The 21,666-nt window shown below is 41.0% G+C and overlaps 1 pseudogene; it reads left to right on the top strand.

Moving 5' to 3' along the window:
- LOC123577836 overlaps positions 1 to 21,666 on the top strand; it is a 58,329-nt pseudogene that overhangs the window by 681 nt on the left and 35,982 nt on the right.

The raw sequence follows: 21,666 nt of genomic DNA, 5'->3' as shown, positions 1-21,666 counted from the left end.
AAGGGAATTAATTAAATTCTTTGTGATACAGGGGTGCCTGGGTGGCTGAGTCCGTTAAGCGTCCAACTTTGGCTCAGGTCATAATCTCCCTGTTGTGAGTTCGAGCCCCCCCACTGGGGCGGCTGACAGCGCTGAGCCTGGAGCCTGGAGCCCGCTTCGCATTCTGTGTCTCCTTCTCTCTCTGACCCTCCCCCGCTCGCACTCTGTCTCTCTCTCAAAAATAAATAAAACATTAAAAAAAAATTATTTGTGATACATCCATATAATGGGATACCATTCAGCCAATAATAGGTTATGTGTGGCAACACTATTGCATAAAAATAGAATATAGAGCTGTGTGTAGAGTTTGAACCATTCATGTAAATTATGTAAAAAAAAAAAAAATATATATATATATATATACATACACACACACACACATTATTTTCTAATTCCTCCTGGATGTCCATCAATAAAGAAAATTGTCTTTTCAAAAAATGAGTCTAGGACATTTGGATATTCATATGGAAAAAATTTTATTTGGATTCTTACATTATAAAAATACATTTCATTTGGGATGCCAATCTATATTTTAAAAGTCAAAAAACTCTCAGGGCGCCTGGGTGGCTCAGTCAGTTAAGCGCCCACTCTTTACTTTGGCTCAGGTCATGCTCTCATGGTTCACGTAATCAAGCCCCATGTTGGGTTCTGCCACTGACAGCACAGAACCGGCTTGGGATCCTCCCTCCCCGATTCAAGTGGCTAGAGCGCCTCCCCCATGCACGCGCGCACGCACTCTCCCTCTCTCTCAAAATAAATAAATAATAAATAATAATATAATAATAAATAATAATAAAATAATAATAAATAATAATAAATAATAATAAAATAATAAATAAAAAATAAACTTAAAAAAATTAAAAAGTCAAACAATTATTTTAGCAGAAAACGTAAGAAAACAGTTTTGTGACCATGAAGTAGACAAAAGTATACAAGTCAGAAAAAGCACTAATCATAAAGGAAAATTATATAAACTGAACCATACTAAAATTAAGAATATCTATTCACCATAAGATATCATTGGGAGTGAAAAGACAACATACAGAGTGGGAGAAGATATTTACAATATATACATATGACAAAGGACTTGTATCCAAAATATATCACTCTATGGGGCGCCTGGGTGGCGCAGTCGGTTAAGCGTCCGACTTCAGCCAGGTCACGATCTCGCGGTCCGTGAGTTCGAGCCCCGCGTCAGGCTCTGGGCTGATGGCTCAGAGCCTGGAGCCTGTTTCCGATTCTGTGTCTCCCTCTCTCTCTGCCCTTCCCCCGTTCATGCTCTGTCTCTCTCTGTCCCAAAAATAAATAAACGTTGAAAAAAAATAAAAATAAAAATAAAATTAAAAAAAACAAAATATATCACTCTATATATGTTATATATATATATATATATATATATATATGTATACATATATATATATGTGTTTATATATATATATATATATATATGTATACATATATATATATGTGTGTATATATATATATGAAATTAGGGGAGAAAAAATGTTTTCCTTCTACCCTTCTAGGTTCTCTGCTGGGGCTCTGTAACAAAAGATATATTAACAAGAGAAAAGCATGTGAATTTACTAACATTTTATGTGACCAGGAGCCTCCACAAGGAAATGAAGATCTGAAGAAACCATTAAAACTGAGTGTTTTCATACTAAGTTTGATGAGGAGTGGAAAGTTGTGGGGAAATGTGACAAATGAGTATGAGCTAAGAGTAGTACACTGGGGGAAATTTAGGCAAGGCATGTTCATCCAGATTCCTCTTGGAGTCCTTCCAACTTCAGAAATAAGAATATTCCTTTCCTCCAGGTATAGGGAGGGCATATCTTCCATGAGGATCTTGTGAGCTGCTTCAGGGCAAGGTCAGAGAGTCCTTCCTACACCTGCCATTTCTCAAATTCCTTCAGCTTAAAATACTTAATATGCCAATCAACATATTTTGGGGCAGCATGTTCTGAACCCTGTCAATATTCACCCATGTTGTTTTATGCATCTGTAGTTCATTCCTTTTTATTGCTAAGTAGTATGCCATTGTATGGATAAACCACAATTTAGTTATCTATTCTCTTATTGATGGACATTTGAGGTCTGTTTCCAGATTGAGGCTATTGTGAATAAACCTGCTATGAATATTCTAGTGCAAGACATTTTTGTAAGTGTATGTTTTCTTTACTTTTAGGTGAATACCTAGGCATGGAATGAATGGCTGGGTCATAGAGTAGATCAGGGTTTCTCAGCTCAGCATTAATGTCATTTTGAGAATCACGGAAGCATATCTATGTGTAACTTTGAAGAAACCTCCAAAAAATTTTCCCAGAGTGCTTGAACGATTTTGCATCCCTACCTACAATACCTAAGAATTCTGGGCCTTACAGACACAGTCTAGCCGTGGTCAACTCACATTGTTCTTGGACGTTGCCATGGATGGTGAGGCCTTGGGCTGCATCCCCACTGAGCTGTTGGCAGACAAAGCTCCAAAGACAGCAGAAAACTTTCATGCTCTGAGCACTGGGGAGAAAGGATTTGGTTATAAAGTTTTCTGCTTGGACAATATTATTCTGGGATTTATGTGCCATGGTGGTGCCTTAATACCATAATGGCACTGGCAGCAAGTCCATCTATGGGGAGAAATTTGATGAGAATTTCATCCTGAAGCATATCGATCCTGGCATCTTGCCCTTGGCAAATGTTGGACCCAACATAAATGGTTCCCAGTGTTTCATCTACACTGCCAAATCTGAGTGATTGGATAGCAAGCGTGTGGTCTTTGGCAAGGAGAAACAGGGCATGACTATTGTGGAAGCTATGTGGAACACCTTGGATCCAGGAATGGCAAAACCAGCAAGAAAATCAACACTGCCGGGGGGACTGGGTGGCTCAGTTGGTTAAGCAACCGACTTCGGCTCAGGTCATGATCTTGCAGTTTATGAGTTCGAGCCCTGCATCAGGCTCTGTGCTGACATCTCAGAGCCTGGAGCCTACTTCAGATTCTATGTCTGCCCCTCTCTCTACCCCTCCCCTGCTCACATTCTGTGTCTGTCTCTCAATAATAAATAAACGTTAAAAAAAATAATAAAAAAAAAAAGAGAATCAACATTGCTGATGTGGACAAATTAATAAATTTGACGTGTCATATCTTAACCGCCAGCTCATTCCTTCTGTAGCTTAGGAGAGCACCCCTTCTCCTCAAAATATCCCATAATCTTTGTGTTCCTTGGGGCAGTTCTATGGTTCACATATTTTTCTTATCCTCCCCTACATCAAGTTCGATTGCAGAGTTAAGTTTATGATTATGAAATAAAAACTAAACAACAACAAAGAATTCTGGTTACTTCACATCGTCACCAACTTTTGCTGTTGTGAGTCTTTGTCATTTTACCTATTGGTGGGAGGTGGTTGCTTTTTTACATCTGATTCTTAACAAACATTAATTAAAAATAAAGATATGTGGATATTGTTCTTTTATGGGACTAGATACTAGATGAAGGATATATGGTCTCTTAAATACAATTACTATGTTCCCTGAGGTTTATAAATATTATCAGGAATATTCCAAACCACAAAACATACTGAACTTTACTAAAATAATCACAACATTAGATGAGCATTGAGGAGGGCACTTGTTGGGATGAGCACTGGGTGTTGTATGGAAACCAATTTGTCAATAAATTATATTTTAAAAATTAATTAATTAAATTAACATTTGTTGAGTTCAGCGCTAAGCACTGAAAACTTCCCCTTTTTTTAATCCTTTAATCCTCTCAACAACTCCATGAAGTAGATATGTGTATTGTCCCCCTTTTATAAACAGAGAAATCAAGGACCAAAGTGATTAAGCAATTTGCTAAAGATCATAGAGTCAGCAAGTAGCAGAGTCAGGGTTTGGACCTAGATGTGCCTAACTCCAAGGCCAATCTGTTCTGCAGAGAATTCCTAGCAATTGCATCCAGTAATTTAAAAACAACTTTATTGTCCACATCCATGGCCAGAAATGTTTATATGAGGCCAGTGATTTTATTAAAAATGATCAGTTTTAGGGCACCTGGATTGCTCAGTCAGTTAAGCACTTTTAAGTCACTCTTGATTTTGGCTCAGGTCATTATCTCACAGTTTATGGGATTGAGCCCTGTGTCCCTGCTTCTCTCTCTCCCTCTCTCTCTCTCTCCCCAGCTCATGCTCTCTCTCTCAAAAATAAGCATTAAAAAAAATATATATATAAATGATGAGTTTCATTTATCTTATCCTAAAAGCAGGAGGGTTTGCAAAAATTTTTGGAAAAGATGAAATGTTATAAATGGATGAAATTGGCATCTGAAACTTTAAAAAACTCAAGGAAATTAACCAAGCCCTGCAACTTTTAAATACATACATACATACATATATATGTATTTATCTGAGTGGAAGCTAGCTACAATTACTTATTCTTTCCGATTCCTGAGCATTCTTTATACTCAACTGGCATGACAATGAGAATAGAAGCAGCATACAAGAATTAAAACAACCAGCTCCCCATCCTCTGCTCTGATTATACTTCTCTGCCAAAGCAAACAGAAACTAAACTGCTTCTGTGGTCATTTATCACCAATCAACTTGCTGAGTCTCTAATTACATCTTCAGACAGATTCTGTGAGGTGACAGTGTATAAATCATGGTTCCAAAATCCCAGAGGGAGTTGTCTGAGATGATGGAAATGTTCTATAGCTTGCTAAGAAGGTTTAGGTTAAGAGGTATATGTACCTGTCAAAATTTATCAAATGGTATAAATAAGATTTGAGGATTTCACTAAACATAAATGTTACCTTAAAAAAAAGCCATAAACAAATATTGAACTGTAGTTACCCACATGCATGCTGAAGTGTTTAGAAAGAAGTGTACTGACATCTTACTTTGAAGTGCACCACACACAAGATGGGTCGTAAACAGAGGGATGGATTGGTGGTGAAGTGAGTATAGTATGATGTTCACAACTGTAGAATCTAGGTGGTGGACGCATGGCTGTGCGCTAATTCCTTCAGCTTTCCTCTGGTGAAATTTTTTTCATAGTAAAACAGTGGGAGAAATAAACAGAGATTCACATCATAAAAGGTAGGAATGGCACCTCTTCTTACTAAAAAAATACATGCAAGACTATCTAGTATTTCCCATCAGTACAGGAAACAGAAGCTCTGAATGAAATGCAAAAGTATTTCCCATTAACATAGGAAACAGAAGCTGTCAATGAGCTTTAAGTGAACAGCACTGGACCTGGCAGCAACCAGGCCAATGTTCTTATGGTTCAGTCATCTGATCCATGTATCTGATTTGGTGAACACCATTCAGGCTTGGTTTTGACCATTACACGATCTTAAAGTGTTCCTATTCTTTGCCACAGAGTGTTCCAGTTCAATCTCTTCTTGCCACCTGGAATGGACCATTGTTTAGAGGCAGCACACCAGGGCACCTGGGTGGCTAAGTTGGTTAAACGTTCGACTCTTGATTTTGGCTCAGGTCACAGTGTGTGGATTCGATCCCTGCATCTGACTCCATAGTGACAGCGTGGAGGCTGCTTGGGATTCTCTGTCTCCCTCTCTCCCTGCCCCTCCCCTGCTCATGCTCTCTTTCTCTCTCTCAAAATAAATAAACATTTAAAAAAGTAAAATAAAGGGGCGCCTGGGTGGCTCAGTCAGTTGAGGGTCCAACTTTGGCTCAGGTCATGATCTCACAGCTAGTGAGTTCGAGCCCCGTGTCAGGCTCTGTGCTGACAGCCCAGAGCCTGGAGCCTGCTTCAGATTCTGTGTCTCCCTCTCTCTCTGCCCCTAACTCACTCGCATTCTGTCTCTGTCTCTCATAAATAAATAAATAAATAAATAAATAAATAAATAAATAAATAAATAAATAAATAAATAAAATAAAGGCAGCAAACCAAGGAAGGGAACACTGACACTGAAATTCTACAAGTCAGCAAAGGTTATAAACCTGATCATAATTGTTCCAATTTCCCTCATGATCATCTTCACTAGGTCTTTAGATTGCATTCTGATCAAAAATCTCACACAGCACCTTAAGCTGTTGAAATACAATGTTAAAAAGAGAAAACATAGTAAAAGTTAAAAGCAATTTGTCTACTCAACTATCAAGTAGAGCATCTACATTGTGGTATTTGTGGGAAAGTGCTTGAAAATAGCCTGAAATCTCTTCTTTCTTACTGTTTAGGAACTAAACAAGATTATTAAAACAAATCAATTAATTTTTAGGCATAAACGCAAAATTGTAAACATCAGCTTATGAAAGCAGTTTTTGTCTATTTTTGGTGTTGTAATATGTAGTTAAACCTCATTCTGCATTTTAATAAACATTCAGGACTACAATGCAGAATGAAATGTCTTTCTCTAAACTTATTTTTTAGCAATTCATTCGTTTCCTTACATAGTTAAAGTTAACAGATTGAGTCTACTCAATTGAGTAGTAACTCGATTGAATTACAAAAGGGGGAAAAGTAAAAATGTGTTTTATATTTTAGATGAACTTTAATATTCATAATACAATCATTAATGATATGCCGACCTAAAATACTTATTTACTTAAAATCATTTCTTTATTTTCTTCATGTAAAAATGACCAAAATGACTTTTTAAAAAATTCTTAAGGGTTTAAGAAACAATATATATTACTGTGAGATGGGCACAGTTTAAAAAAAAAAGGTTGGTAAACACTGGCATATGGACTAGAACACAAGACATGGCCTACCCTCGAAGCAAATCATTTCATTGCAGACACAAGATGTTTAAAAATAAATAACACTATATGACTAAGTGCTCTATTGTACGGTACAGATTAAGGGTTGTGGAAGTCTAAAGATGGGAGACATAGCAGGGAAAAGATGGGGGAAAGAGACTCTAATTTTTGTGTTAAAAGGTTGCTGTTATTTGGGTACAGGGAATGCCAGTCAAACTTAGGAAAAATAATGTGCGTGAGAAGACAGACAAGAAGAAGGGAAAATGGACAAAAGGGATGGAAAGTTAAGACTGAAATGCTATATAGGTAGTGTCTCAGGTCAGGCTGCTATAAGAAAATACTATTAGACAGGGTGACTTAAAGAACAAAAACTTAAAAAAAAAAAAAAAAAAAAAAAAAAGAACAGAAACTTATTTCCCCCAGCTCTAGAAGCTGGGAAGTCCAAGATTAAAGTGCTGGATGATTTGGTTCCTGTTGAGGACTCTCTTCCTGGATTGCAGATAACCACTTTCTCACTGCGTGCCCACATGGCAGGTAGAAAGAGCAAGCACTCTGGTCTCTTCTTATAAGGAAGACACTAACCCTATCACGAGGACCCCACCCTCATGAGCTCATCTAAACCTAATTACCTCCCAATGGCAAAGGCTGCATCTCCAAATACCATCACATTGGGGGCTAGAGTTTTAACATATGAATTATGTGGGGACACAATTCAGTCCATAGCAAGTAGTGAAGAGCCAGAATATAGAGGACCATGGAAGCCAGACTAAGGTGCCAGAATCTGCTGCTATAGGAAATGGTTAAGAGGGAAAAAAAATGACTAAGTTTGGTTTAAATAGAGTTAGGGATGATAGTGGAATAGTCAAGCAGAAATATCCAGGAGGGAGTCGGAAATCAACGGGTGGCTGAAGTTCAGGTAAGAAAACTAAAGGAACGTTCAGGGGTGCCTAGGTGGCTCAGTCTGTAAGGCGTCGAACTTCAGCTCAGGTCGTGATCTCATAGTTCACGAGTTTGAGCCCTGTGTCGGGCTCTGTGCTGACAGCTCAGAGCCTGGAGCCTGCTTGGGATTCTGTGTCTCCCTCTCTCTCTGCCCCTCCCCCACTTGTGCTCTGTCCTCCTCTCTCTCTCTCTCAAAAATAAATATTTAAAAGAGAAGAAAACTAAAGTAACATTCAACCCTGTGGATTCTTAAGTACCTGCTTTATTATTGTTTATTAACAACGATTATGATACTTAATTCAGAAGTGGAGTCAATACCAAAAGTTGTTAAAGCACTAGCCCTGGGGGACTCGTTACTGTTAACAGCTCACCTAGCACTGTCCCTCCTTGGGATCAATATGGTTTCTCATCTTGAACCGTTAGGCACAACAGCTCTGACTTTGGAGTACCTGGGTTAGAATATCCACCCACTGGCTACACGGCCTTGGGCAAGCAACACCTGCAAGGATCACCGTGAGGATTACCAAACTAATGTAAAACATTTAGCACAGGCTCTCGCACTCAGCCGACATCTGATAGATGTTAGTTGCTCCTGAACAATGTCTGTTCTTTTCTGGAAGATGGGGTGCTAAATTCAGACTCTCCTTGCAAGGTTCTCCTTTTGCTGTTTCTTCTTATATTCCAAACCCTTAATAGAGGAGGAGAGGAAAAGGAGGGGGGTGGGGAGACCAAGGAGAAGAAAGGGAAAAAAGAGAAGACACTTGAGACCAAGTTATTTCATAGCTGTCACTGAGAAGCTGTCAGATGTATGTGCTTTCTGTTTTCAACAATTTGGGCTGGTTTCAAAGAACAGAAAGAAGACTGGCTGTAAAATGAATGAACACATGAACCAACATGGATGTGTTTCAAAAACATAATGCAGAAAGATAAAGGGAGGCTGCAGAACAGTTTTGCGTTGCCTACCATTTATGTAATGTTTGAAAACACATGAAACAATTCTGTTCCATGTTTATTGATACAAACAGTCAAAATATAAAAGCACAGATGATAAAAACACACTAACTTCCAGAGACTGGCAACTTCTGGGAAGCCAGAGGAGATGGGAAAGAAGCACAAAATGGGTATGAAGGGTATCTGTAAAGTTTTTATTGTTTTTACTAAAGTCTGAAGCTATGGCAAGATCTTGGCATCTTTAAAATCTAGGTAGTGGCTACATGGGTGTTATACTATTCACTTTTCTGAATGTTTGAAATATTTCCTAAAAATTTTAAACATAAAAAAGAAACCATTGGCCTCATTTCTAAATCCATTCAAATTCCCATGCACTTTAGAAACCCATCTGTTCAGCTAAATCACACGTATGCATGATTTTCAGGAATGATTATGCTTCTCAGATTCAATTCGAGAAGAGTATAATGAATCTATTACAAATGGGTTATGTTTTGTGTTAGGTTTACATTACCAAAATATATTCCAAATTCTGATATCTGGGTTGAAATACACATATTATCCTATTATTACATTTTAATGTCATTAACACCAGATTACATCTTGGGTACGTTTTGTGGTTAACAGATTGCTCGTGTGTACCATAAGATCCGCAGTGGGTTTCATCTCAGGGACAAACTCCAACTGAGCGATAGTGGCTGGCCACAGTGCTCTGTTTAGACAGTTGGGAAACCACATCTGAGCTCCACAGGAAGGGCAATGGTCAGGTAGGGAGCTGTGTCAAGAGCAGGGTGATGGAAGGTTTCCTATGTGTCCCAATAATATTCCTGACACTTTCCTGATTCTCCTTCCACCTCTCACTGCTCTGTCTCAATCTCCCATCACTTCCCCATTCTAACTTGGTGCTCCTAGAATTCCCCTCCTTGACTCTCCTTGATCTTTACTCATGCTGCAATAATCCCTGACTGGTTTCATACCACAGCAATCCTACACGCTGATGAGTCCCTCCTCTTTTATTTTTCTGTGAAGCCTTCCCAGCCCCATCCAGGCTAGGTGAGACACCTCCCTGTGGCACACACACAGCATTTATCTCTAGCTATCCCAACTATTTGTTTACCCATCTATCTCTGCTCTGGGCTTTGAAAGGACAAGACTGGATCTTATTGATCTGCACTCCCAGCTTCTGGCACATAGTAAGCAATCAATAAATGTTTGTTAAATGAAAGAACGATTAATGAATGGTGTCCTTATTTTGCAGAAAAGGAAACAGACTCAGAGTTGAGATTTTTCTCCAGGTTATACTTCCTCAGAAACCTTCCCATCTTTTCTCCAGGACACAGATTGACAAATATTTTCTGTAGAAGGACCAGATAGTATATATTTTCAGTTTGTGGTCCAGGTCTCTGTCACAACCACTCCACTCTGACGTTGTAGCTAAAAGGCAAATGGAGACATGGCCATGTTGCAATAAAACTGTATTACAGAAAAAGGCTGGACATGGCCCATGGACCAAAGCTTGTGGCCTTGCTGTAGAAGATGAAAAACAGACCCTCCTACATGTCTACTTGCTTCACTGAACATCTTCTTGGCCTCAACCCAAATTCCAGGGTCCTGATCCCAATGTTTCCACAGTGCTTGTTGGAGTTAGATCAATATCCCCTCATATTTCCAAGCTAAGGAATTAAGATAGGCTCGAGAAAAACTGGCTGCAAAGATGAGACCAGACGGGACAAGAGGAGTTGGTTGAAAATGACCTTTAAGAGACCCAGAGGAATTCAAGCCCAACTTACCTACATTCTCCTTGAACATCCATTTTGAACACTCAACATGTTAAAAAGAAAAGAGGTCCATTTCTTGGGTTCAGTAGACAAAGGAGAAAGGGGAATAAATAACTTTCTTCCATTCTTCTTCACACTCCCTTTTCTGTGTTTCCAAATAACAAGTCTCTTTTTATTTCCCAGAGGCTATTTTAAACTTCTTCCACTCTCATATTTCCTACCCTATTGTCCTTTCATGCATTATCAGGAGATGACCTAACCTCCTCCTTCACAAAGGAAATAAAAGTCATGAAAGAGAACTCCTTCAGAATTCTGCCACTCACCACTGATTCATCTGTATCTATCCTACTCTCTTATCCTTCCTGTCATAATAGAATAGGTGTCTAAGACCAGTCCCTTCTGTTCTCTGTGTCCCAGGTTTTTCTGCCTTCTCAGGGAAACTGATTCCATCAATTCTCACTGTCTCTGTCTCTCACTCTCCCCCACTCCCAACTTCTCTTTCCTCTTCTCCCTCTCCCTCTCTCCCTATCTCCTGTATTTATCACTCTCCTTTCTGTGTCTCCCTCTCCTCAATTTCATCCCAAAGACACAGAGGACCTTCTCCCCCTCCCCCCTGAGAAACTCTCCTTCAACATTCAGGCATGTAGGTCCCCACCACCTTGAAACTAAGTTTCTGAAACCTGTATCTTCTTCCAATAATTGCCCTATCTCTCTCCTACCTCCTTTCTTAAAAGAGTTGTTCCAGATTTGTTAAAAGAGTTGTGTCCTCAAGGTTTCCACTTCATCATCTCCCAGTAAGTTTTCAACTCATGAAAAATGTGTTTCTCCTTCATTACACCCCTGAGTCTCTCATTGAAAGACCCCAAATAACCTCCTTTTGTTGCTACATCTAACCTAGAATTTTTTGCCCTTATCTTTACTGAATTCCTGGCATTATTTAACCTGGTGATTTTCCTTCTTGAAACATTCTCTTCTCATGACTTTGGTGCCAACATGATCTCCTCCTATGGTCATTCTCCTCCTTTTCCTCCTATGGTCATTCTTCCTTAGGCTTCTTTGTAGAATCCAATACCTCTGCCTAATTATTAAATAATTTACAGGTAATCTTAAATAAGTTGATGAATCTCAATTTACTTCACCAACCCAGAGCTCACTACTGAGGCTAGAGCCAGCCAGTCAATTGCCCTAATGTAATTAGAAATCATCCCCTCTTCCCCTTTATTCACTACATCCAGTTCCATGTTTAGAAAACATTATCTTGACCCATCATCCTAGCCAACTACCACCCCTTTTCTTTGTCCCATTCACAGCAAAAGTTCTTGAAAATTCTTTTTAAAGCCCCCCTCCAATCAGGCTCTGAACTATACAACTTCACCGAAACAGCTCTTGCCAAGTCACCCCATGATAAAGGCAAATAACAATTCTCAAGTCTCATTTTACTTTAATCTTTCAACAAGCAACATTTGACACAGCTACTCACCTACTTCTCATGGATACCTACCCTTTCATTGGCTTTCCAGATCTCACTCTCTTCTAGTTTACTTCCTACATCACTGAGCTGTCTTCTCCTTATTTGCTTGTTTCTCCTTTCTCCATGATTCTTAATATTGGGGTAAGCCAAGGCTCATTCCTTGACCCCATTCTCTACATTCATTCCTTGAATGATCTCACCCAATCTCAAGCCTTAAATGTCATCTCTACATCTGTGATTCCCAAATGTATATCTTTATCCCAAACCTCTCTTTCAACATCTAGTCTCTTATATAATACTGCCTACTCAACATCTCCATTGGGATGCCTCACAGGTATCTCAAACTGAACTGAAATTGAGTTTTAGTCCCAAAGACCCCCTCTACCCACAGTTTCCCATGTCAATAGAAGGCAACTTATTCCTTGATGTCATCATACCTAAGTTGATTCATCTAGAGTCCTTTTACCATTGTTTCTCCACTTAAGTCATTTTTTACCATGGTTTTAAGAATTTTTTTTTATTTATTTATTTTTTAACGTTTATTTATTTTTGAGACAGAGAGAGACAGAGCATGAACGGGGGAGGGTCAGAGAGAGGGAGACACAGAATCTGAAACAGGCTCCAGGCTCTGAGTTGTCAGCACAGAGCCCGACGTGGGGCTCGAACTCACGGACCGCGAGATCATGACCTGAGCCGAGGTTGGCCGCTTAACCGACTGAGCCACCCAGGCGCCCCTTAAGAATTTATTTTTAAGAGGGCTTATAAGTGCCAAGTTTGAGCAAGTTTTAAATCGTCTCACACAGCCTTTATCCTCAAAGGACATTTATACTTTCTTTTCCTGGTAAGTTTGTAGAATTTATTCCATGATCAACTGGAAATGAGTGTTGCATTAGTCTTTCTTTTCTTGACCTCCCATTCATTTTTTGGTTTGTTAAATTTCATCACTGAAATGAGGTTTTTGTTTTGTTTTTTTCCTCTTGTCTTATTGAATCCATGTTCTTATTAATTTCCTCTGTAGCTCAAATCAATTGCAGGGAACCTTTCCTACATCCCTTGGTGTTTTCTTGTCTGGATTTTTTTTCTTGCAGTCTCTCATCTGTTTTACACCTGCTATACTCATTTAAATCTTCCCTTCATTTTATTCACCTGCAGAATGCTTACTTAGTTACCATGTTGCTTCTTTTCATCTTGCTTAGGCTCTAGGGACAGCTCTACCCAGTTCTTCCTTTTGCTTTGATAGAAGATGAATTCACAGGGCTTCCTGGGTGGTCCAAACAGTTAAGCTTCTCTCTGACTCATGATTTCCACTCAGGTCATGATCTCAAGGTTAGAAAGATCGAACCCTGTGTTGAGATCCAGCCCTGTGTCAGGCTCTGCCCTGACAGCATGGAGCCTACTTAGGGGTCTCTCTCACCCTCTCTCTCTCTCTGCCCTTCCCCTGCTTGTGCTCTAAATAAACAAACAAACAAACATTTTAAAAAAGAAACTTTTTTTTAAACACATGAGACTTAGTGAAGTGGTACTGAAATATATTAGAGATAAATGTAACTGAATATAGTGAAATGGGTGAAAATGTGTTTTGTTATAGGTCTTATTTAGAAAGATGAGGAATAGTGAAGTGAGCAGACATTTCTGAGACAGAAAGAATGAAAAGGAAAGTTGAAACAGACATTCATTTTAATATGAACGAATGGTGAAAACTATATAAATGAAACTCAATAAAATAAATGCAATCAATACATAGTATTATAAGCCTAGCTTTAGTAGTCACACTTATAGCAGTGACTCAATATATAGAAGTCTCATTACTGTTAAGGTCTCCAGAGATTGGCTTATACCCATGTTAAGCATGTCATAAACCTGAATGTAATCATTTTCAGGGATAAAAAGAATGTAAAATAAATTAATTTACAGAAGAGAAAAAAAAGAAGGTGGATTCTCAGTGACAACTTCTGAACCTTATCTGGGACCTTCTTCCCTTCCAGCAACATTTTCGGGCCTGGGGATTGCGATCCACCCATTTTCTCATAGCCTGAGGGCAGGAACTTGGTAAGAATTTGGGAAATTTCCTGCGGTCTTTGGTATAGAACTAGACCTACCTTTTCTTCTAAGATTGTTAACATCCAGATTGAGGTACCCCTTCTTCTCACAGGGGTGGTACCCTTAGGTTTCAACTCAATCCCCTGATTTAGCATCAGATCCTGGCAGATGATGACACCCGGGGGTTTTTCCTGGCTCCACGGTGATACTGAGATCATAGGCGGGAACCTCTACTCTTGGAAGAGATTTCCTCGACTTTTCTCTAAGCTCCCTGCCCCACCTTTATCAGCTTCTATGTAAATCAGGGGCTTCTGGGGAGAATTCTCTAAGTTTTCTGAGTCCCCTACATCACTTCTTCCTCCCTTTGTTTCACTTCTCGGGGAAAGGGGGATTTAGGGGCTGCACAAAGTCACACCAAAGCCTTCTGTTTTTCTTCTTGTCACTTTTCAGTTTATAGCAGGAAAATAACCTCTTTCATTGTTTAGTTGTTGGTAGTAATTATTTTAACTAGTTTATTTCACCGAGTGACAGGGGATGGTGATTCTGGAAGCCAAAAGGTGTTGTTGTTTTATAACTGCGAGGAGTCTGGCCATTTCACCCGACCATCCTCAGGGACAGGGTGGGAATGGGAAACAAGATGCAAGGGGATGACCCCAGCACACCCCAGTCTCATGGTGGTGGCAGGCTCTACTCAGGGAGCCTGGTATTTTTTTATGTGAAGTCTGTCTGGCTACCACATTTGCCATCTACTCTTTCTGCTGCCCTTTGTTCTCTCAGCAAGGAGTGGTGTCACCCTTAACACAAAGGGCTTTTGTTCAGCTTAACTTTAGTGTATTTGTCTTAATGTTTATTTTTATTTTTGAGAGACAGAGAGTGACAGAGCATGAGCTGGGGAGACGCAGAAAGAGGGAGACACAGAATGCAAAGCAGGCTCCAGGCTCTAATGTCAGCACAGAGCCATGAACCATGAGATCATGACCTAAGCTGAAGTGGGACGCTTAACCGACTGAGCCACCCAGGTGCCCCAAGGATGTCAATGAAAGTGAGGGAAGCTCAGGAAGCTACTCAACTCCACAGCCAGGCTCAGGAAGCAAGCAGCTCAGCCGAGTGAATGAGTGGAGAAGAGGGGCAGACAGCCTGAGCCCCTGGCGGCTGCCAGAAAGTCACACTGTGGCAGGAGACAGGTAGGAAATCCGGGGCTGGGCAGTGGCCTTGGGATGCAGTGGTATGAAGAGGGAGGTGAGCGATGTCTGGGTGGCTCAGGCGGTTATGCATTCGACTCTTGGTTTGGGCTCAGGTTATGATCTCATGGTTTGTGAGCTCAATCCCCACATCAGGCTCTAAACTGACAATGCAGAGCCTGCTTGGGATTCTCTCTCTCCCTCTCTCTCTCTCCTCCTTTCCTGCTCACACACACATACCCTCTCTCTCAATATAAACAAACAGACAAACAAACTTTAAAAAAAAAAAAGGGAGGTGAGGCAGGTGGGAAATCTGCAAATCCAACACCTCCCACACCACCCAAGCCCCACGGCTCCTAGTGGGAGAAAAACAGCATCCCTGAGGAGAAATGAAAACAAGATAGCTGAACATCCGAGCTTGGAATTAATGAGCAAATCCTATCAAACCTTTGACACCACGGGCTTTAGCCTCATAAGGCAGAAACCTTTGAAGCAGCACTGATCACCCACGTGCTCTTCATCTTTGGGTTTCATCTCTGGGATAAACTGCCACCTGCGTAGTGCCCTGGCATTTCCACACACAAAATAATCGGCTGCAGACAGTCATTGGATGCCTTTGTGTAAAGGAAACTGTGAAAACAAATTCTATTCCATCAACTCCAATATTTTTTGATATTCTGAATCTGAGATCATGAATTCTGTTACTTGACTTCTCTGCGACAGGAAATCATTCTTTACAATAAAAACCAAAATAAGGGAAGTGGAAACAGTTCTTTATATTTAGTAGTTAAATTGCCATTTGCTTCAGAGATTTCTGGGTATTTTATGTTCCTCTCTATATCATTTCTGCAAGGGGCATAGAATTCTTTAGGCTTCTTTGATGAAGAAACTGAGGCACCAAAAATCCCAGCGTCTAAGGTTAGCAGAGCTGTGAAAGCTCAGTAACATAGCTAAGCTTTATTGATATCACTAACATTGATTATTAATATTAGTATAACTCGACTACATGGAAGCGCTGGGTTTACTCATTTAGTCCCCATAACAACCACATTATTACTACTATCTCTATTTTACAGAAGAGAACATGACTTGAATAGGTAGAATAATTTGCACAAAACCACACAGCTGGTACGTGGCGGAGTTAGGATGAGACACGGGTCATCTGACCTCACAAGGTGCCTGTATTCGTAACCTATTGTTATATAAAGAACTACCCCCAAATTTAGTAGCTTGGCAGGGGGTGGGGGGAGGTCTTCTGGAATGGTAGAGCAAAACTTAGTGCCTTGTTTTTTTAATGTTTATTTATTTTTCAGAGAGAGAGCACATGTGAGCAGGGAGGGGCAGAGAGAGAGAAAGGGACAGAGGATCTGAAGTGGGCTCGGTGCTGACAGCAGAAAACCCAATGCAGGGCTTGAAGTCACAATCCATGGATCATGACCTGAGTCAAAGTTGAACACTTAACTGAGTGAGACACCCGGGTGCCCCAAAACTTAGTGGCTTAAAACATCATGTGTTATGGGGAGGGAGCCAAGATGGCGGAACAGCATGGAAGTTTTTTGCGTGTCTCGCGTCCATGAAATACAGCCAAACCAACACTAAACCATCCTGCACACCTAGAAAATTGATCTGAGGATTAACACAACAATCTACACAACCTGAACCACAGAACTCAGCAGGTACACAGTGTGGAGAGATGAACTTGGGGAGAGAGAAGCTGCGGAGGGCAGGGAGCTGGTTTTGCTGGTAGAGAGAGGACAGAGATGGGGCAGGGAAGAATACAGGAAAAGCACCCCTCCCCAAAAGCAGCTGGAGAGAAAGTGGAAAATTGGAAACAGCTGCAGGGACTAAACTACAAAGGGAGAAAGGAGAAGGTTTAAATTCTATTAAGACTGTAAACAAGGGGAGCGCAGAGTCTGCAACTCTGCAGCTCAATACCTGGCGGTGCTCTGGTGGGAAGGGCGAATCCCCAGGAGCAGAGTGGGGTCCAGGTGGTTCTCAAGCCACATGGGGAAAAGCGGCTCCACTGCTGGAAGGACATTTGGTAGAGACTGTTGAAGCCACCTGGTCCCAGCAGACCCCAGAGAAGGGCCACATTCGCTGGTGCTGGAACAAGGTCATTAAGGGTGGAGCCTGGTGTCAAATGTGTGTTGTGATTTTCCATACTCCCTGAAAATGCTGCTGCTACACTATCTCACAAACTTTTTCTGGGACGGGCTGGCACCTGGCCACAGTCTTTGGGCATCGGCAGCAGCATGGTCCTGCAAACATTCCTGGGTGCAGCCAGCATTTGGCCATTGCTCGGTGAGACCCTCCTGCAGAGGGGCAGAATGGGTCAAAGCTGCAGTCCCTCAGAAGTAAGGGGCCAGGGAAAACAGCTGCATCTGAGACAAAACTCAGGAGAGAGGTACTACCTGGGGCTTGGTCATGGAGAGTGTAAAAGCAGGGAGTGGATGAAAGCTGAAGACGACGGACGGGTGTATGATTGCTGATGGGGGAAAAGAGAGTTCCAATACCAGAGACTGGGTAGCTGGGTGATACCATTTTCACAGCTCCTGTGCAGGCGCATCCGCACCTAGGAGCGCCACAACAATCCACCCCAGTATGCTAGCAATCCACTAGATGCTAGCAGCACCATCTAGTGGAGAATGGAGCCATTACACTAAGCCCCGCCCAACTGAGCTAACCTCGCTCTTCAAGAACACAATTCTCACCACCTGCTAAGTTTATGGACTACAAAGCTTCATAGTCTGACTTCTAGGGTAAAAAATGAAGTAATTTCAGTCGTATTTCAATCTGTTAGCAGGTCCATCTACTCGATTTTCTTTCTTTTTTTTCCTCTTTTTCACTTCTTTTCTTTTTCTTGAATACAGAAAGAAAAAATTCATTTATATTATCAATTTTTATTAAAAATATTTTTCTTTAAATTTTTTACTGCATTTTTTACTTTTGTGTAAATTTTTTCAAATTCTATTTTACTTCCATCATTTCATTTTAGTATACTTCAGTGTATTAATTTTTCCAATTTTCAAATGATTTCCTATTTTTTTTCTTTTTTTCCCCCCTTTCTTCTCTAATCTATCAAGCCACTTTCAACACCCAGACCAAAACACACCTAGGATCTAGCATCAATGATTCGATTTTGTGTGTGTGTTTTTATTTTTTAATTTAAATATTTTTTAATTTTAATTTTTTCTAAATCATTAATTCCTTTTCTCCCTTCAAAATGATGAAATGAAGGAATTCACACCACAAGAAAGAGCACGAAGAAATGACAGCCAGGGATTTAACCAAAACAGATACAAGAAAGATGTCTGAACCAGAATTTAGAATCACGAGGATAAGAATACTAGCTGGAGTCAAAAATAGATTAGAATCCCTTTCTGTGGAGATAAAAGAAGTAAAAACTAGTCAGGATGAAATAAAAGATGCTAACTGAGCTGCAATCACGGATGGATGTCATGGCGGCAGGGATGGAGGAGGCAGAACAGAGAATCAGTGATACAGAGGACAAACTTATGGAGAATAATGAAGCAGAAAAAAAGAGGAAGATTTTAAGGAAGACTTAAGAATTAGAGATCAGTGACTCGTTAAAAAGGAACAACATCAGAATCATATGGGACCCAGAAGTGGAAGACAGAGAAATGGGGGTAGAAGGGTTATGTGAGCAAATCATAGTGTAAAACTTTCCTAACCTGGGGAAAGACACATACATCAAAATCCAGGAAGCACTGAGGACTCCCATTAGATTCAACAAAAACCAACCATCAACAAGGCATATCAAAGTCAAATTCACAAAATACTCAGCCAAGGAGAGAATCACGAAAGCAGCAAGGGAAAAAAAGTCTTTAACCCACAAGGGAAGACAGATCAGGTTTGCAGGAGACCTATCCACAGAAACTTGGCAGGACAGAAAGGAGTGGCAGGATATATTCAATGTTCTGAATCAGAAAAGCATGCAGCCAATAATTCTTTATCCAGCAAGACTGTCATTCAAAATAGAAGGAGAGATAAAAAGTTTCCCAGACAAACAAAAATTAAAGGAGTTTGTGAACACTAAACCAGCCCTGCAAAAAATTTTAAGGGAAACTCTCTCAGGGAAGAAAAGATGGATGAATGAATGAATGAATGAATGAATGAATAAATAAATACCAAAAGCACCAAAGCTTAGAAAGGACCAGAGAACACCACCAGAAACTCCAACTCTACAAGCACCATAATGGCAATAAATTCGTATCTGTCAGTACTCACTCAAAACGTCAATGGACTCAATGCTCCAATCAAAAGACATAGGGTAACAGAATGGATAAGAAAATAGGATCCATCCATATGCTGTTTACAAGAGACCCACTTTAGACCTAAAGTCACCTTCAGATTGAAAGTAAGGGGATAGAGATAATCGGGGAAGATGGCGGCGTAGGAGGATGCTGGGCTCACCTCATCGTGCTGATCACTTAGATCCCACCCATATCTGCCTAAATAACCCAGAAAAACGCCAGAAGACTAGCAGAATGGACTCTCCAGAGCCAAGCGTAGACAAGAGGCCCATGGAAGAGGGTAGGAAGGGGGAAGAGGCGGTGCGTGCTACACGGACTGGCGGGAGGGAGCCGGAGAGGTGGACGGGGAGCCCGCCCGGCAAGGCGGAATACCTGAGTCTGGCTTGCAAAAGCGGAGGGGCCAGACTGCATGAGTTCTGACAGCCAGCGGGACTTAACATCTGGAACATTATAAGTCAACAGCTCTGCTCGGAGAGCAAGAGAACGAGAGGACACCAGGAGGGAGAGGTGTTGAGCTCCAGAAGACAGAACTCAGCTCAGTGGAGAACAAAGGCGCTGGCCAGCGCCATCTCCCTCTCCCATCCCCCAGCCAAAATCCCAAAGGGAACCAGTTTCCAGCACCGAACTTGCTTCCACCGTGCAAACACCCAACGCTGTGCTTCTCTGGATCCATCCCTATGACGGATCTGCCTGCCTCCCTCCCTCCCTGTGCTGCAGGGTCCCACCCGCAGGGAACCACCGACGGCAAAGCCAGCTAAGCCTGCCCCTCCTGCCCCTGTGCACCTTGCAGATCCACCCTGGCTAATACGCCAGATCCCATCGAAGCAGCACCACAAGCCTGGCGGTGTGCAATTAGCCCAGACAGGGGCCACAACACTCCACAGTGAGTCCTGCCCCTGGGAGAGGGGAAGATAAGGTACACACCAGTCTGACTGTGGCCCTAGCAGTGGGCTGGGGACAGACATCTGGTCCAACTGTGGCCCCGCCACCAACACAAGTTACTCCAGACAGCACGAGGGAAGAGCCCTCCAGTCCCACGCCACCTCAGGGACTATTCAAAATGACAAAACAGAAGAACTCTCCTCAAAAGAAACTCCAGGAAGTAGCAACAGCTAATGAATTGATCAAAAACGATTTAAGCAATATAACGCAACAAGCATTTAGAATAATAGTCATAAAATTAATCACTGGGCTTGAAAAAAGTATAGAGGACAGCAGAGAATCTATCGCTACAGAGATCAAGGGACTAAGGAACAGTCAGGAGGAGCTAAAAAATGCTATAAATGAGGTGCAAAATAAAATGGAGGAGACCACAGCTCGGATTGAAGGGGCACAAGAGAGATAGGTGAATTAGAAGATAAAATTATGGAAAAAGAGGAAGCTGAGAAAAAGAGAGACAAAAAAAATCCAGGAGTATGAGGGGAGAATTAGAGACCTAAGTGATGTAATCAAATGGAACAATATCCGTATCATAGGAATTCCAGAAGAAGAAGAGAGAAAAAGGGGCTGAAGGTGAACTTGAACAAATCATAACTGAGAACTTCCCTGACCTGGGGAAGGAAAAAGGCATCGAAAGCCAAGAGGCACAAGAACTCCCTTCAGACGTAACTTGAATCGATCTGTTGCATGACATATCCTTGTGAAACTGGCAAAATACAAGGACAAAGAGAAAATTCTGAAAGCAGCTAGGGATAAACAACTGTAACATATAAAAGGAGACCGATAAGACTAGTGGCAGACATATCTTCTGAAACTTGGCAGGCCAGAAAGGAATGGCAGGAAATCTTCCATGTGATGAACAGAAAAAATAGGCAGTCGAGAATCCTTTATCCAGCAAGTCTGTCATTCAGAATAGAAGGAGACAAAAAGGTGTTCCCAAAAAAACAGAAACTGAAGGAATTCATCATCACTAAACCAGCCCTACAAGAGATCCTAAGGGGGATTCTGTGAGTGAAATGTTGCAAGACCACAAAGTACCAGAGACATCACTACAAGCATGAAACCTACAGACATCACAATGACTCTAAACCCGTATCTTTCTATAATAACACTGAATGTAAATGGACTAAAGGCTCTAACCAAAAGACATAGGGTATCAGAATGGATAAAAAAACAAGACCCATCTCTTTGCTGTCTATAAGAGACTCATTTTAGACCTGAGAACACCTTCAGATTCAAAGTGAGGGGATGGAGAACTATCTATCATGCTACTGGAAGTCAAAAGGAAGCTGGAGTAGCCATACTTATATCAGACAAACTAGACTTTAAATTAA

The sequence above is a fragment of the Leopardus geoffroyi genome, chromosome E2 (genome assembly GCF_018350155.1).
Source record: "Leopardus geoffroyi isolate Oge1 chromosome E2, O.geoffroyi_Oge1_pat1.0, whole genome shotgun sequence".
Lineage (NCBI taxonomy): Eukaryota > Metazoa > Chordata > Mammalia > Carnivora > Felidae > Leopardus > Leopardus geoffroyi.
This window is presented reverse-complemented; position numbering and strand designations above follow the sequence as displayed.